Genomic DNA, 16211 nt, shown 5'->3' with positions numbered 1-16211 from the left:
AATGAATGTTTCACATCTGCTGCACATGTAAAAAACAAAACAACAAAAAAAAAGAGAAAGAGAAAAGACATCCTCATTTAATGCAATAATAGGCAGCGGAATAGGGAGATTTGGGCAGGCTCTGGGCTACTTTGCTGATAATGCTTTATAAATTAGGAATGGAAATGAGTGGTTAAACCTGGCAACCACACTGATAGCAAAGATGACCAACAGGGGATCATGGTCTGGAGTCTCCTGAGCAATCGTCAGGATAACATTTCAGTGTATATTCCTAAAGCAGCAACTTAAAATCAGTTCTTGAATTCAGAGGAGTGGAAGAGAGGATGTAAGCTTTCATCTGTGAGAGGTAGCAGGGAATAGAGACCTTATCATTCATAGAAATTAAATGCTACCACCAGCTTCCCTACTTTTCACTGAGTTTGCTGCTTAGCAGGACCTGAGAGCCAGAAGGTGTAATCTGTCCTAAAGGCATGGTAACTGTGATGCAGCTGGACTGTGGTACTTTGGGGAGGATAGCCACAGTCGTGGTTTTACAGGACCCCCTCCCACAGCACTTGCAGTGAGCAATTATTTACCAGCTGCAGCTCTCTAGTGTGTCAGTGCTTTGTGCCTCTTCATATTCTATTGCATTCACATTTTGAGATCTTATGTTCTTTAAAAACACATTGTTTTTAAAGATCACATCGCCTGTAGGTTAAACATCTAGGACTGTATTTGTCTCTGCTTCTGACAATGCATTCTTTTTGCTCAGGGAAGTGCAAGCTGACACAGTTGATCTAAACACAATGTAATCCTTTGATTTCATAGAACTTGAACAATATTAGAAGTGCCCACACGATCCCTCATGGGATTGCAGTCAAGAGGAGAAATTGCAAGGAACAATTGTGTGCAGCTCAGGCCTTTGACTGATCATGGCAGGCCACTGAAGAGTGTGTTGTTTGCTTTGACCTCACAGCACTTCTGCTCTTCCATCAAGGCTGAAAACTTGCCAGTTCCCAGGTACACCATAATTCTAAATTTAGCAACTTGGCTCTGAACCTAAATGGCACGTAGGAGCAGTTGTGCATGGAGTGGGAGGCTTCATGATGGGGGAGCTTGTGCCAGGCTAATGGAGTCATGATGGTACAACTGTGCTGAAAGTCACACAGGCTACACAGCAACAAAAAGCCATTATTTCATCTCTAAGAAATGTAGTCTGTCCAAAATAGCACCAAAAAATGTGTTTTGATCTCTTCCCTGGAAAGCAGCTTTGGTGATTCCAGTACGTATCTCTATCCCTCTTTATCTATAATGAATCAATAATTGCAGCAGGATTCCATCAGCCATTCTGTTGGCCTGAAATCCATCTCTCAGGTGAGATATTTATGTCCCTGTTGTAAAAGAGGGAGAGCTGAATGTATATTTCTAGGCCATAATCTTCTATCTTCCAAATTTTCATGCTCTTCTCTTCTTTATACTTCATAGGGTATTAGTTGAGATTTTATGCTAAACTCTTCTGATTTTGTTACAGATATGGCAAAACAGCTGCACTGCTGCTTTCTGGAGGCAAATGCATTTCATTAGTGATAGAGTGACCCAAATAGACCCATGGCTGTCACACAGGAGCTTAACAAGTTTCTTGTGTAGTGATTACGAAACTGCCTGCCCCTTCATCTAAGGCATACAATCTTCTTTTCTAAAGAGTTTAAAAATAACGTATTCCTCAAAAGCATGTTTATTAATAACAAGTTTAAAGCAATTTGAGGAAAATGCGAGACCTTTCAGCAATCACTAAAGCTTTTTATAGCTTACATGAATTATTTTCCAAATTAAATATATGGGAAAATCTCCTTCTACTTTTGCTATTTTGACAGTGCTGAAAATCAATTGCTGTTAATAAGTTCTAATTTTCACTTATAAGCACTTATACTTAAAAGCAGTTTTAAGTGTGATCCAAACCTGCTGGGATGTTAGGAATATGTTGTCTCTGAATACATCCAGCCTGTTGTTGAAGTATATACATCTGTGAGATGCTTGTGTGGGCCTTACCCAAGCTGTCCATGAATTATCTCCTTCAGACACTATACAAGTCACAGATTTATCATACACTGGAAAACCAAAGTGAATGAAGCTGCACAGAGCACCTGGAATACATCAAGAAATGTCCCAGTGCTCAGTGTTTGCCTTTAAGTACTAGCTAGTCTTACTTTAAATAACAATGTGCTTTATTTGTTGCAAGGTGCAGTTAAATTTTCTAAAGGCTTCCAGGATTCTTCAAAGAGCACCCACTCATCTGTAATTCGGAGCATATTTGAGTAGCAGCTCAAAACATATCATATCTGTTTCTCAAAAAGGATAAGCATTTATAGAATGTCTTTCTTTTACTTCAAGAAATTAACAGCACAGAGCATTGAATATATTTGCCTTCTGGTGACTTAAAGTGATATTGTTTGATTATGTAGAATTTAATGATCACATTTCAGTCAAAAAGAAATATGATTAAAAAAGGACATTGGAGGCAACACACATGTAGAGACATGGATGGTGACAAAGAATCCGTTACAGAACAACTGCTAAAGACTGAATTTAAGGAAGACCAAGAAATTATGTTAATAAACCACTGAGGAGCATCCCAGCATCAGAAACCCTACAGAGAAATATTGCTTCTCCTCTAACACACTGGAATCTGATACTGTATGACACAAAAAGTAGCCTCTAAGGAATACTGCATTCTAAATATATTCTTGGCACCAATGCACAACTACTGCAATCTGTAAATTTAGTTACTTTTTTTTTTTGTTTCTCTGCTAGAGGACATGATTGTGCTTGAATGGAAATTGAAATCACTTCTGATGCTTCAATTCATGAATGCAGTTGATATCTTTTTTTGCTACCATGATCTAGTAATAGACTTATCTTTTATTGGTTATTGTTTGTAGTAGCTTCATATTTGCATTTTGTATTTTCACTTGAAACCATCAAAAGCAATAAGAAAAATCTAGTATCTGAATTTAATTTCCTCTTCTCGCCTATTAATATTCATCTTTCATGCCATGCATGAGCATTAAAGAGAAAATCCTTTTGGCTATGTGCAGTGAGACTTAAAGAAAGATCTAGGAAGATGCACTTCATGGGTTTCTGCTTGGGTCATACAGAAGGGTAAAGTTAAGAGTGCAGTAGCATGGCTTTCTGGCAGGAAGTCTGTTTTAAATTGTGTCAAATGCTATTCCAACATGAAAATGCCTCCATACTGCTGTTGCTAATTAAAAAAAAAAAAAAGGTTGGTTACTGGCAATCCTGCTGACCAAGAGGAAAACCAGACAGGACTGCAAGGAGCAAAAGAGCTGTTTAGTGAGTTCCTTGCTTAGGAAAATAATGTTGGCACGTGGGTAATGCAGGAGGCAGTGCCTCAGCAAAGGAAGGAGCAGAGAGCAGGCCAGGAAGGGGTGGCAGGAATGGCCAAAGGGACGAGCCAGTTTGCTGCAGCTCAGAGCTGCAGTCACTAAGGTGGCTGAAGCATCTGCATTGCACAGATGTGTAGGCAGAAAAACAGTTTTATATAACCATTTTTAAATTTATGTTCTGTCTTTCCCAGTAATCATCTGTTGTCTGATTAAAAAGTGAATTATTCGGTTTTATATTTGAATAAAAACTGTTGGTGTTTTCTTTTTAATGCAAAAGCTTTCTGGCCTCTAGGGAGTTCCTCTTCCTAGACTTAGAGGAGAAGGTCTGGGCAGATCCACTGCAAAGCTTTGCCTGCTTCAAAGCTTTATCAAAGAGATTTTACAGCTCTTTTACCGAGTAAGGCAGTAGCAGTGAACTCTCTCGGGTTTATTATCATGGAGATTTCTTCTTTCTATCTGGTCTACATATGTTAATGATTCAGATGACAGTTATCGGTCAGAATACTTGTATTAGGAACACAGATATTAAGTTTCTCAAACTCTCTGATACTATATTTGAATAGGAGAATACTCAACAAATTTTTTGTGGGCAAAATGAAGATTTTCCTGCTCTACTCTTCCTGAATATATTTCCATTCTGCTCTTATTCAACATGATGCCTCCTACTATTACTTCATTTAACCTCTCTTCAGAAAATTCCATTATTTTCACCAGCTCTGACAAAGCCAAGGTGAGGTTCAAGCATTTTTCTGACATCCTATTTCAACCAATTTCTCCTTCATAATATTTTTCCTCTCATTCACAAGGTTTCCTTTTCCGAGAGGCACACACTGGTGAGCCAGTCCTTGCATAATATTTAGGACAGCCAACAATTACACACATTACATGCCTAATCTAAGACCCTGTTTCTTTTATATTGAGTTTTCTGACTGGGAAATGAAAGGACAATTGATTTTTACCCCTTATTACCTTCTCCCTCCAGTGTGCCCCTAGCCTTCCTTCTTTTGGCACTCTGTGAGTCTGTGTGTGTGCCTGCCATGCATTACTGTTTTAAGTGAGGCAGAAAATAATGCAGTCCCCAAAAATACAGAAAGAGGATGTTCATATAGGGAGATCTGAATAGCTTGAAAAGCCAGGACAACCATCTACTCAGATTTTTTGATTATAGCAGATAATTCTCAGTTTGCACACTAAAAATACACAGCAAAGGACTATAATTCATGTACTGGAGTTCTAGCTGATTTAGAAATGTAGAAAATGAGAGACTGAGATTTCTTGTTAGGTATTGCCCCCTACAGATAAACTGGACGATGACAACACCCCAAGTGTAGAACGAGAGAACATGTGACTTTACTGCAGACCAGCACAAGTTCAGTTTTTACTGATTTAAAAGTTACCCTTGTAGGTGTAGAAGAAGAGATTACAGGCGACCTTGCCCCTGATAAGTCACAGCTGTACTAATCACCAAAGAATAGCCTTGCCCTTAATGTGTTGCAGCTGTGGCTAAGAAGAATAAGTGTGATAAAAGGGGTGGGTTTGCTGCTCAAGGGAGCTTGGAGAAAGAGGAGCCCTGAGGAGGGAGGAATGATCAAGTGAGACAAAAAGAGGATCTGAGGTCAGTCTGTCTCGTGGAGTTAGTCTGCTATTGGAGCAGTCATAGTAGAGCTAAGTAAAAGCCTGTGGTCTGAGTTTGCCCCAATACTTGCAGTCATGGTCCAGGAGGAAATAGCCAGCATTTGGAGTCTGCAGTTGGGCCCTAGAGTAGGAGCTTGCTGTAGTCAGTCAGGATGGCCAATCTGTAAGAAGAATAAAGTGAGACCCTCTTCATGTTGCTAAACAAGAGTCAGTGTATTGGTTCATTTCTACACCTAACAAGAGGTCTGCTGCAACACCTTCCAAAAATACATGTTGTCTATGTTAATGAGGTTTTAGCTCAATTTTTTATTTTTTAATTTAACCCTGGTCATACAAAAAAGCAAAACTTGAAAACAAAGAAAAGTAAGCAAACCAACACATCAGATTGCAATGATTTTCAGTATAGCAATGGCAAAACATCTTGAATGCTGCCAGATGTCTTAAAGCCTTTCCCTCCAATGCAAATAGAAAATATTAAATCATCTCTTCAACTTCTCATGAAATCTATGTAAATCAATATCCATGGAAACCAATATCCATCAACATTTTATTTTGGCATAAAGGAGAGTTGAAAACAAATAAATAAAACTTGTATGGAAGTAAAAATTATCATGCATGAAAAATTATCATTGAGATAACTTTTAAAATTCCTGTTCTACATTCCTATTTTATGAATTTAAAGGAGTAAATTAAGTGCAAGAATGTGGGCATTCACAGATTCTCACATAGATAGAAACCTACTTTTTTATAAACCCAAATAAACCTGATGAAGATCTAAAGAAACTATTTTGTTTTCTGTGAGCTGAAAGTTTGATGAAATAACATCAGAGTTGCTTGTTTCTTTCTGGCTTTTGTTGTTTTTGTTTGTTTGTTTGTTGGTTTTTGGGTGGTTTTTTTAAGAATTAATAGATTATACCATCCATTTATGAGACTTTCAGTGGGTGGGATGTGAATTTTACACCGACATCACTTTCAAACAGGTGACATCAAATCATAGAAAATGTCCTGTAAGTGACAATAGTTGAGTGGGATAATCAACTTCCCTTAAGACCCCTTGGCAGCTTGGAGGGTAAGGATCCAGAAATCCTTGTGAAATTCCTACAAATAGCACCTCTGCTGTAGTATAAGAGGTATTCAGATAGGAAAAATGCAGAGTGTCAAGCCCCAGATGAGACTGGGTAGGAGGAGGAGAGTTAATGACTAGTTTTGAAAATCCCAGCCTTGAAGCAATCTGCAATCACCAGAACTCTATTTGTCTAAATTAAAGAGCTACTTATGCAGTCTCCTGTTCCTGGAAATTGCTATATGCACATGATTTTCTCTCTGGAAAGTGCTGAAAAGAGCCTGACATACAGACTGCTGAAATGAAATAAGGAATTTTAACAAAAAAATTGGGAAAATGTAACAAGTTAAGTAATTCTTCTAATTTATGCTCCTGACAACCAGTTAACTAATTACCGATAAGTACAAATCTGGCTTCTGACAATTTGAAAGACACATACCTCTGCATTTGAAATTCATAGGAGGAATTTCATATCAGATTAGAAATGTATTAATGTATTCATCATATACCATCCTAAAATACATCATCACAGGAAAGATTACTGAGTGTTTTACTTGGTCTGTACTCTTTTAAAGAGGTAAAAAGATTATGCTTAATTCCTTTGAGATATTTTTCTCTGTGAAAGGATGCATTTGGAACTTCTATTAACATGAATAATGTTCTTTCTCATTACAAGGGGAAGATAAAGGGCATGGGTGGAAATCTTGCATGTGAGGAGGCAAGAAACACTGGCCCTACTTCCTTTTAATGGAGGCATCAGTGCTCTGAGGCCCTTCCTCCTGGGTTACTGCAGTGGCTGCTAAACAGCATTACTCTGGGCCTATTTGCCCTTCTCTGGATTTTCCAGGAAATTCACAGGCTGCAGATATCCTAAACAAACAGGCAGTGTGCTATATGGTACATATGAAACACAGAAAGAATATTATGCTACAAAATATTTTTTAAATGTGCTAATTTTTGGTGTCTGTGAAAAGAATTAGACTCTCAGTGAATAAGACAGCACAGTTATCTTTAGACTGAGTATTCTGTATGGCAGATGCCAATAGTTACACTAAGTGATTCAGAAGGGAAAATTCAGTCTGGTATAGTTAAAGTGAAATTTTGTTGTAGAAATGATCACGCTTTTTATTTCTGGATTGAAAATTATTGTGAGAATGAGAGTGAGGGAGGATATAACTCTGCCAGAAGGATAAATCTGCACCTACTCCATGATGTGGTCGGGGTAGGAAATAGTTGCACAGACTGCGAGACTTGCAAAAAGGACTGCAAGTCAAGTCTGGTTTAGATCTTTGCATTAATTTGAGCAGCAATTTATTTTGTACTGGAGAAATTTAATGAGAGAAAATTTGGCTCTTCTTCTCTTTGAGAGCCTTTATTTTTCTAACGCTATATCTGTCTTATACATGGAAGTGGTAGAAAACTCCAAAAGTTTTGCTTCCCACTTCTCACAGAAACAAACACTGAGGGCAAGAGAGCCTCTAGGTGGTACTGTGCTATAAACAAATAATTAGGAATAGCAAGAAATAAAGTGCTCACTTCTTATTCATAGTTCAAGATTTCACTTGGATTTCAAAGATAATATTTACAAAAGAGAGCCTTTTTTCTGTGAGGTGAAATTCACTCCAGCAATTCAAAAAAATTTCTCTGTTTTAGATCTGTCAAACTTCATTGCTTTGCTATTTCCACCTTTCTAACTCGGCTCTGCAGGATCCTATTTTATAGCCATTTTCACAGAGTTTATATGCTTAACACTGCTATATCATAATTTCATTAAAGATTGATTCTTGCCTAGTTATAGCAGAAACCCTTCTGCCAAATTTGATAGATTGCTTTCATGTTAGCTAGGATATAGCCAAACATCTTACAGGAGAAGCAAAACACTCAATTTCTTGTAGGGGTCTTTCCAGAAAATATATCAGACCCAAAATGCAATGCAAATCTTACTGTAGAACCAGATAAATGTTTGAGGTGACATGCAATTTTCAGTCAACATCAGAGGAAAGAACAAATCATTCTATAAGAATGGAGTCCTTTTCTGGAAATAATTGCAAACTAGAATAGATGAAAATAAAATAGAAAAAAATGAAAATACTTTATTTTTTAAGAGGAAAAGAGGCCAAGATTTTGATACAAGAAACAGTATCCCGTGGCAGCCCAGTGGATGCACACAGGCTCAAATTTCTCTCTAGCATAAGTATATTGTTGCTTCTCTCCTACAAGTGAAGAGAGTCACTCCATTCATGAGACATAGCAAGGATCTGATGCTCCTGACACATCTTGGTCTTCTTTTTTCCAGCTCCTTCTGGTTTGTTTTTTTTTATTATTCCTTTCTCTTCTTCTACACTGTGAGATCTCTTATCCTCTCCTTCTTTCCACCCTTTCAATATATTTTGCCCTTCTTGACCCTGATGCCACTCTGTCTTTTGTGCCAGAGGCTGCAAAGATAGAGCTGAACACTGATTATGAACCATATCTTCTTTATTCTTGTCAGAAGCAGTGGATTAAGATAAAGTCAGGATGGATTAAGATAATGGGACATACAATACAGGAAAAGAGGTACCACAGAAATATTTCCTCATTTGGTTGAGTCTGCGGTGGAATTAAATTTGAAACACCTACCGGGCTCATATTCTCCTACCCAGAAAGCCATTGACTGGCTCCTCATGCAAAGTAAAATGAGGAGCTGAGGAACGTGATCAATGGGAATTTCTGGCCTGTTCACCATGAGTCCCCAGCAGACAGATTGTAGTAAAGCCTTCTTTTACTTTCTGAACTTTGTTTTTACCAGTAAAATCAAACAGAAGTAAAAAACACTTTTCCATACTGCAGTCTTTTTGCAGTAGGATTTCTTATATAAAACTCTGCAGTCGTATGTTCTTATCCCTCTGCACAGAATATTAGTTCTGTTAAATAATCTGATCAGAACAATTATTATAATTATACTTATTAATATATACCTTAGGCTAGATTGATTAGCATGTGATTCCAGATACAGAGTCTGTTCCACAGGAGTAATGTATTATGTGACCTATTTTTTTTAATCACAGTTTTAGCGATCCCATCTGTCAGGTAAAATGTGGCTTTGAAAGCTGTGAAATGGAATGCAAAAACTCCACCATTTAGATGATATAATTCATTCTAGCAAGGCCAAATAATCTGTGTACAAATGTCATTTCAAAGCAAGTAATTAGCTTAATCCAATCATCCTATTTCATTACTTAATAACTTATCCTCACAACAACAGGTCACTGCATTAACTAAATGGCAGAGGAACAATTCATGAAAAGCACTTATACTCTGCCTTGGTGAATTGCTGATGAGTTTTTGTCTAAGTTTTTGGCCTCTACTTATAAAGAGTGTAGATCAAAATTCACAAAGACAAGAGATCTGCCTCACCTGGGGAGTGTCTAGTCCATAACAATCATGTAAATGAAAATGGCATGTTTTCTCTTAAATGCTTTATTTTTGTAACTTCTATTCCTGCATGCCTGTAATTTAAGTAGATGTACACGTTTTCTCTGATGGATATTGGTTGCTGTGAAGTGACAGTTACTCAGTCAAGCATTATTAAGAGAATACTTTTTAACTTGTACAAAGAACAGATCGAAAGGCTGGCTTGCCCATCAGAAAGCAGTTATCAGAAAAAAAGCTGTCACTATTTAAAAAAATAAACTGTACTTATGTGACCTTCCAACCTTATTTCTCAACTGGTTAAAAGTTCTCACAAATGCTGGTAAACTGACAATGTCCAATTAGGGCACTTTCAGACCACAAAGATGATTAAAGGGTTGGAGAACCTCTGCTACATGGAAAGGCTGAGGGAGTTGGAATTGGTCAGCCTGAAGAAGAGGAGGCCTTTCATTACCTAAAGGGAGCTTACAAGAAAGATGGAGAGACTTTTTACATGAGTATGGAGTGACAGGACAAAGGGGAATGGCTTCAGACTGACAGAGGGAAGGTTTAGATTGGATGTTAGGAAGAAATTCTTTACTGTGAGGGTGGGACACGTTCCCCAGAGAAGCTGTGACTGCCCCATCCCTGGAAAAGTTCCAGTTCTAGCTGGATGGGGATTTGAAGTGGTTTAGGATTGTATTGCCCCAATACAACATGGAAAAATTGATCAGCTTTGGAAAAAAAAGGATTAATTTAGGTTCTCAAAATGTATTTCAGGCTTTTTAGAAAAACATTTTAACTTAAAAAAGCTAATATTTAGTGCTCTTGAGCTATTACATGTAATAAGGGCCAGCAAGCAGTAATTAATCTGAAATTATTTAGAAATGCCTCTTTCCACTGAAAAATGAGTAAGAATAAATATGTACGCCATTTAAAACAAACCCATATAATCAGCACACAGTTTTGGCTTTAAAAAGAAAAAATATGCTTACAAATCCACATAAAACCAAACCAACTAGTTTCCATTTATTTCATTAAGTTAAAATTTGAAAGAATTTTTTTTTAAAAAGTGTTACCATGAAATTTTAATTTTCATTTGAGAAAAAACATCGTACTTTTCTTCTAAATGTCTTTACAATATGACAGTTAACAGCAGACCTGTGCTCCAATTGTTTTGTTTTTTAGCTTGTTATTTCTTCAATTTGATATTCAGGAAGAGGTAATGACTGACAGTGGGTTTGCAGTGCTGCAGTCTGTTTTTCCTGTGCTGTCTGTCCGTGCCGTGACCTGCTGTGGGCTGGCTCAGCAGTGAGCTGCCTGCCCCAGGAGAGGGCAGAGCAGGAACATGGAAAAACAAACCCAGTGTGAGCCCATCACATTCCTGTACGGCTCTGCCACCTTTGGTTAAGGCTGTTTCGTAAAGAATGTCCAGTTATTTTAGAGTATTTGACTCGATTCTAAGTGACTGGCATGCAGACAGCTTCTCTGTATTTTAGCACTGAACGCCTGGGAAATGTTGAGTTTCTACTGATTTTCTAGAATGTAGGGTTGCTGTGAGAAGAAAAGCTGATTTGCTGTAATTCAAAAGTAACTTTATTTTTGTGAGTAACTCATGTTTTGGGGGCTTTTGTTAGGTTTTATTAGTTTTGTGAAATAGTGAATGCAATGAGGAAAAAAAAAAGAAAAAATAAAAGAAATTGTTGAAACTTAAAGCCTGTGGTTTAAGTGTTTGCTCTTCCTCATGTCTAAAACTGAATCACATCAGAGCTTCATATGTTGTTCTAAGTATATAAACATACATATAATCTGGACAGCTCTATAGGCTTGTCTGGGAATAACCAAGTCTCTCATTTGTAAGATTTTCTGTTTTCCAGGGTAAAACATTACATCTTCCCCACAGAGCAGCAGTGGTGTTTAAGTTGGTCAGCATGGGCACAGATATAATGAAGGAAATAGGGACCCCATATCCAAGCCAATGCTCGTTCTGGTTTGTGGGTAGCAGAAAATTATAAACAGAAGATAAATGAGCAGACCTGGCAGACCAAAAGAGTGTACAGAAGTTCTTGTATATCTGAGATCCCCTTGCCTATAAACAGCACATGGTGCAAACAAACAATGATCTAAAAACATACTTTGGCACTAATTCAGTCAAAATACCTTGGGCTACATTTCCCGCTGTCTAAATTGTTTTTTAAAGAATAAAATCCCATGACTGCAATGTATTTATTCTGTGTTTACACCTGGTAGCAAAGTAGGTAACTGCAGCCTTTGAATTTCTGCTTTATAAAGCAGTCAGGAGTCATAGATGAATAACTGAGGGGGTGGATGAGGTTATTGCTACAATCTACTCCAAGCCATGGACTTTGTTCTCATTCATTTGTCGAGGTCAATGTGCTGAGCTGGGAAAAGGCCCTTTAAAAGAAATACAGCCCTTACTAATGAAACCCACATAATCAATAATGGTTCTTGGCTTGTTTGTTTTGATACCCTCTCCCTTGCTGATTATCTAGTTTAAGCTCCTAGTTTAAGTCTGAGTTTCTGTGTTTAAATCTCAGATATATGTGCACTAGCCAGTGAAACACACCCCAGGATGTCCTGAGAGACCCTGGACGAGGAGTTCAGGTGCTCGTGGTACAGCTTGAGCGTTTCTGTGATACTTCATTTAAACACGCTGACGTTTTGTCTCTTTCCTGTATGAATTAATTCATCAATGTATGAATTTTGTCTCATTCCTGTAAGTCCACTGTGCATTTCCTAACATGCTGCTTCTAAAATCTATCTGCCAGAGCTCTCTGTAGCGACCTAAAGAAGTGATGCGTGAATTAATCACTGCACAGTGAATAGCCCATTAGTTGTTTGGCTGGTCTGAGGCCAGCATGCTCAGTCATTTGCAGGATAAAGCATGACTGTTAAATGTCACCTTGTTATATATCTTGGTCTAATTTACAGGTATTTGTAGGCCATTTGTCTTACCTTACCAAGAGAGGAATTTTTCTTCTGGATACCAAACTAATAGGTGTTAAAAGCGACTTTACTGCTCTAGACTCTTGGGATGTTTTTTAATGAAACCTGCAAGTGATAAATAACATTAAAATCTCAGATATTAAATGACCAGAAATAATAGTTGATAATTTTGTCTTCAGGAAGAAAGTTAACGCCTAAAAACCTTGAAAATATATGATTTTCAATGTATTTAAATGCAAAATATTTAAAGATATAAAAATATTTTATTTTTAGATGGTTGAAAGGGCAAGGCCTATTTTTTTTATTTGAAATTATCTTCTATGTTGAACTGAGAAACACATATAAATAAAACTGTTCATATTATAATGAAACATTTCAGCATTAAATATATATATGGCTCTTTCTAGTGTAACCTCTAGATTAGATTTCAGGGGTAGTTGTTTTTATCACCTTTGAATGTTTTGAAGTTTATGATCATTTGAAGTACATGAACATTTACTGCAAAAAACCTCAATAAGTTTGATGTCATAAGAACACAGTTTTCTGTCAGGATACATTTAAGTTCATTTTTCAAAAGAAAAAAGCTTTAAAATTATAAAGATGGAATAATTAAAGAATAAATTAAAAATAAATAGAAATATTATTTTTTGAAACTTAAGTTCAAGGCTTTTTACAAAAAACTATTCCATTCATTTTATTATAATTTACACTAATTTCCACCAGATTTTTCTGTAAGAGTTAGGAGTATGAGAATAATTTCAAACATATATCAACTCATCACACAGAAGTACCAAAGTAACACAAAGTACAATCAATAAACAAATAACAAGAAAGGTCATTCTTAGTTGTCAGTATGTCTAAGTTTTATGTGCTATTCAATGAAGAATGTCAGTTTGGGATGTGCACAGATTTCATGACATGAGGTTGGATCCTGCCCTACATAAGGTTTGATTGCAGAGTTCCTCCACACAAGAGCCTGAAAGATGTGGTAAATTTTTAATATACACACATCATGAGTACTGTGTCTTGTTCAGCTGATAAAGCTGGGCAGCATCTTTTTCACAGTATTGAACTTTATATTGTCAATTTATTCTAGATTTGTATAGCTTTAGAGACATTTTCAATTCCTGTTCACATTAATGGGAAAGACGTTGGGTATACCTTTGACCTATGAAATATTTAAATGTTAGTTTAAAAATGTTCAAGATTATTTGAGGACAGGAGGGTATTTTCCAGTCAAAAATTTTAAAATTGCATAACACTCTCTATACAAATATAGGTTAATCAGATTGCACAAAAAAACCCAAGCAAACAAAAAAAAACCCAAAAAAACAAACAAAAAAACCCCATAAATTCCACTCACTCTATTTCAGGCTGAAATTTTACCTCTTTCCCAGGAGAACTAGCCAATTTCTGACGTGTCATCAATTTGAAAGCGTTCACTAGGAAGAAATAGAGTTTATAATGAGATTATGAACAGTCACTTAAAGATAGATTCCATAAAAAATGGGTATGGGAAGTTAGATGACAAACTGTTGAGGCCAAGCTCTAATCAATATGCACACAGTGAGCTTGAGGATGTGACTTACATGGTTGAGCACATGGGGATTGCAACCCCATGGATTGTGATGTACTGATCTCTGATCACTGCCTCTAATAAATAAACTTGGAATAAAGTCATGGCAAATGCTCAGGCTAAAGTTCCCTTTAAAGGAGCCCTTGCAAGAAGCAATGCAGCTTCTTGGGCAGAGTTCGCTTTGCTGTGGTTGTGCTGCTGGTGCTATGTAAAAACATCCACTGCATGGCCTTCAGCAGCTGCAAAGATCACCTTCACTCTTAATATTCCTGACCTATATATTGACCTACATATAAAAGACTATGAGGCAAAAATTATTATGGTCAGTCTCTTCCCTTTTCCTTGTGCATCTAATTGCTTCTCAGGTTGCATGACTTCTCTGAAAGTGCAGCAAAACTAAGGGTGAGTGGCTGGTTACACAAATGAAACTAATTCTTATGCAAGCAGTATTCTGGACAAAAAGTGAGTATTTGTAAAGGCCATTTTCAAGAAAGTCTGTTTAGCACTTGCTTTTTGTGCATCTGCCTAAATGTCTTTTCATGAAGTGTGTATTTAAACCCTTTGCTGAGCTGGCATATTAACAACCAATTTTTCTTGGAACTGAAAACCAAGGGGGACAAAATTCTCTAGGAACACAAGCAAAATTCTGTCTACTTGCCTTAGACAAGCCAGTAGAGCTCCCTGTTTTAGGGGTTCTGACTTGCAATTACGTGATACTGGATTTTGTATTGTAGAAGTTGCACTGCCATGAGACACACAAATGGCCCAAACTCTGAGTACTTTGCACACTTTAGAGCACTGGACAGTGAGCTGTGGCCATATCATCCCTGATGGACAAATGAGTCTGTATGGGGCTGCAGCAGCTGTAATTAGCAGGACTATCTGGAATTACTAGGACTATTTGGTGTCAGCAGCAATTACCAGTCACATCTTCAAGGATCTCCCCCTGGCTCCATTACTGTTCCCCTGGCTTCCATTTTCAGCTACTAGATTAATTTCTTAGTCTGTCTCCTTTTATCTTTGGATAAAGTCAAGAAGTTAAACTTTGTCTTGCCCAGAGAACTGAGATGTATATGACTTGACAATTATTACTTAAATGTTGTAAAACCTAAATGTACAATACCCAGGATGAGTGAGTATTATTAGCTAGTAAATATTGTGTGTGGACATGCTAATAATTTTAAAATCATAACTAGGGACGAAATACCAGATTCAAGAGCATAGTTTCACACTGCTGAGTGAAACATCATCTGCACTCCATTCTAATTAGCTGGATTGCACAACTACAGTTTACACAGCAAGGATGAAATACTGTTAACGAGTCCAATGAAAACCTTCAATAAAATCAGCACTCGTGAAAGTCAAACAAGTGGTCAGTAAAGTTGTTGACTTTATTATGTTTTTTGGTGGTTGTTTTTTAGTTTGTTTGGGGGGTTTTTTGTTTGTTAGTTTGTTTAGTTTTTAAATGAGAAGATGTGTAGGAAGAACTACAAGTTATAACTGTATTTTTAGAATCCTTTTACACCTCTTCAGCCTCAACTGTTGACCCCTGCCCTGATATTTACCCCTTATTCTTGTGTCCCCTGCAGAATGAACCACACGGGCATACAAATGTACAGATATAGGAGGCTGTTTCTCAAAATAAATATAAATAGGTGATATAATTCCTACAATAGATGAACAAGTCCCAGGACCATTATTGCTAAGATTGTGCAATGAAAATAAAATCATTGTATCTTCTTAACCTTCCTGTTTATTCATGCTGGAGACTTTATGCAGTAAAATGCTGATACATTTCCACAGCTATGTAGCAGAAATAAGAAAGCTCTCTGGTAGTCACTGAGTCATACAACTAAAACAAATATCTAAAAATAAGATAAAAGTCTAAAACTGTGTAAGGGCAGAGCTTTATAGTCAGTGAACCGTGAACTGTGCAAAGCCACTGGTTCTGTCTGTATGGTAGGAAAGCTATCATAACTATTAGCCTAAAATAAATTTGCATAACATAAGGAAAGATTCTGACCAATTTCCTGCTGCTTATCTGCGCACTTTGGCTCTGTCAAACACACCCTTAGGTTTGTGCATGTTTGGATGTTTCTGTGTTATATTTTCCAGAATCTTCAGTCCAAATTTCAGTTTCTTGTTCAGTTTTTCTTCTTCTTAAACCTCATCTTTCCTTTTTTTTTTTTTTTTTATT

General features: G+C 37.0%; 1 long non-coding RNA gene across 1 annotated transcript; it reads right to left on the bottom strand.

Annotated features, from left to right (window-relative positions):
* Window positions 1-5124: 5124 nt before the first annotated feature.
* On the bottom strand, window positions 5125-14264 carry LOC148222196 (uncharacterized). The gene is made up of 4 exons (XR_015806803.1): window positions 14028-14264; window positions 13825-13880; window positions 12448-12543; window positions 5125-5179 (listed from the first exon to the last, which is right to left on the bottom strand). It is a non-coding gene; the product is annotated as an uncharacterized LOC148222196 (long non-coding RNA).
* Window positions 14265-16211: the final 1947 nt, after the last annotated feature.

This window comes from Sturnus vulgaris, chromosome 14 (genome assembly GCF_052056855.1).
Source record: "Sturnus vulgaris isolate bStuVul1 chromosome 14, bStuVul1.hap1, whole genome shotgun sequence".
Taxonomy (NCBI): Eukaryota; Metazoa; Chordata; class Aves; order Passeriformes; family Sturnidae; genus Sturnus; species Sturnus vulgaris.
This window is presented reverse-complemented; position numbering and strand designations above follow the sequence as displayed.